A 2,756-nucleotide genomic window follows, 5' to 3' on the forward strand; every position below is an offset into this window, starting at 1 on the left:
GAATCTGAATGATTGGAAAAAATCAGGGATAATAAGTCTAGACCATTTATTGACAGAAGGATCAATCAAAACTTTTGCTCAAATAACATGCACTTATAATCTTCCATCTAGAGAGGTGTTTAATTTTTTAAGACTTAAAAGCTATATGAACACACACCTCATAATACCAAAATCTAATTTGAGCAATTTGATTGATCTATTATTCACCTCAAAAAAAATCAACAAACCACTCTCTAAAGCTCTAATACTAACTAAATCAATGGTCAAGGATACAAATCCTATAGCGATACAGGCCTGGAAAAAAGACCTAAATATTGATATTAGCATGAAACAATTGGGTTCTTCAATGATGGAGGTTAAGAAGAACATACACTCATTAAATCTGTTAGAAACACACTTTAAAGTTTTAAATAGGTGGTACTTAGTACCAGCGAAATTAAACAAAATATATCCTTTAACTAACCCTATCTGCTGGAGGTGCAACAATACTACAGGAAATTTTAGACATATTTGGTGGGACTGTCACAAATTAAAAAATCTGTGGTCGAAAATACAGCACTTCATATCCAATAGTCTAAAACTCGAGTTGATAATTTCCCCAGAGGTAGTCTTATTACATTTGAATTGGCCATGTATGACGCAGGAAATAAAAGTAACTCTCATACATCTCTTTTTAGCTGTTAAAATAGTAATTGCGAGATGGTGGAAAAAAGATTCAGAAATCCCCTGGAAGAAAGTTAAAAATCAACTCGAGTTTCAGATTAAAATGGAGCTGATGCTTAGCAAACAAAAATTGAGTAATAAGGTATCTGTTTGGCTAAAATGTATTGAGCTAATTGATGTAAGAAATACTGCTGATTAGTCTGAAGTGGATTAATTCCATGAACATTGAAACATTTAGAAACTTTTTTTTTTTTTTTTTAGATGTATCTAATGCTCCTTCCACTCTACTTAGGTTCTGTTTTTTTTATTTTCCTACTTTGCTGCTATATTGTTTTGTGTCATATTGTAAACCGGTATTGTTGTTTGTATTGTTTAAAATGATTGAAAAGAACTAAAATAAAAAATAAAAAATAAAGATTAAAAATAAAAATGAAACATTGATGAACAGTTTGTGTTTTTATTACAACTTCTGTCGCGTATTATAAATCCAATGTTGTGAGATCTGCCAAACTCTATATTTGGTAGATCTTTCCCTCCTCAATCAAGAGCACCGTAAGTGGTTGTCCTATTCGGTGGCACCACATGCATGAGGGGAGCTGTTTCAAAGATCTCCTGAGGGGCTTTTAATTTTCCATCCGTAATGCCAAAAACCCTCAGATACCAAGGTGACAGAACAATGCCCCCTTGTAGATTTCGGAGAGTTTCTCCAGTCTTAGATTTGCGTTCTCCAAGTATTGTTTGCCATATTCTATCGAGAGCCATGGTTAAGACCTCTTTGATTTAGGATTTTTTGACAATTGAAAGCTTGCCGACTTTGAGGTCCTTTATCATAAACAAGCTACCAATGTGTTCTTTATGTATGATCCATCACCTGTCAAGGTAAAATTACCTAGAGAAAAAAAACGAAAAAAAAAAGAAAAAAAACTTTGGTAATTCTTTGGTTTAAAACAAAACAAAAAAACATTATTCGAATGTAATAATTGATTAGCAAATCAAGGCAGGAATCCTTTTCACATCTGCTCCCAGCATTTAACCCTATATGTAAGAAGTCACCCAGAAAGATGTAATGTTATAGTGTTAGTATTTTTCATATAGAAAATAATATAATACCGTTGTTTTGCTTATTTGGCTTCCAGAAAACCAGATTTCTTCGAATTTTCTTCGTCTTGCAGACTAACAGACCAGTTTCCTGAAACACAGAGGCATCTCTGTCACATGATAATAAAAACTGAACAAGGTTCACCCAACTATCACGGGATACAAAGTCTGCTTATTCATACTGGGGTTTAATTACTAAGCAGTGAGTTTTGCATTAAACCGTGAATTGCTGATTTTTGACTAAAAAATGCAGGCCAAAATGAAAATATTAACCAAATCAAGCTATTTGGTCAGGTTAGCAATTTATTTTGTAATTATGTCTGTGACCTAAATGTTGCTGGTCTATTCTGGAAATGTAATAAGTTCCTGTGAATTATTGTTAATTAAAATGCAAAACGGATATTGATACTGATACTTTTTGATATTGCCTTCCTTTCATGAATTAAATTATCTGATCAGGTTTCACACAGTTCTGTGTTGCATGAAACTGTACCGCTACATAGCACTTGTTACTGAGATATCTGGATCTACCTTGATAAACTAACTACACAAATACGATCATTGTGAAAGAGTGCAAACAGTTTTGACTTTCCCCCTACATGGAATGTAGATAATCTACGGAGATCTGATATTAGACGTGATGTGAATAATTCTGAGCCAACCTCAAAAAATGCATTCCCCATCTGAGAGGCACCGCTGGGATTCGAACCCAGGATCTCCTGTTTACTAGACAGGCGCTTTAACCAACTAAGCCACGGCGCCAACTCGCGCTCGCCATGCTCCCCAGACACGGCAGTAAATCTGAGCTGCATGGGCACCTTCCCTTCTCACATGTCACCCCCACACCCCTCTACACGGGACCCCCTTCCCGGGACTCCGCGAGCTGCCTTATAGCACGGACTAACATGCCTTCCTCTGCCAGCCGGTACACACGGGAAACCGGAAATCAGATTACTATCGCACTCGGTTAACTTTCCGACTATCGCGCCTCCTCC

The 2,756-nt window shown here is 36.1% G+C and overlaps 1 non-coding gene across 1 annotated transcript; it reads right to left on the reverse strand.

The window, feature by feature from the left end:
- Positions 1-2,449: 2,449 nt before the first annotated feature.
- Positions 2,450-2,523, reverse strand: TRNAT-AGU (transfer RNA threonine (anticodon AGU)). The gene has a single exon. It is a non-coding gene; the product is annotated as a tRNA-Thr (tRNA).
- Positions 2,524-2,756: the final 233 nt, after the last annotated feature.

Source organism: Pelobates fuscus, chromosome 4 (assembly GCF_036172605.1).
Source record: "Pelobates fuscus isolate aPelFus1 chromosome 4, aPelFus1.pri, whole genome shotgun sequence".
In the NCBI taxonomy this organism is placed as follows: domain Eukaryota; kingdom Metazoa; phylum Chordata; class Amphibia; order Anura; family Pelobatidae; genus Pelobates; species Pelobates fuscus.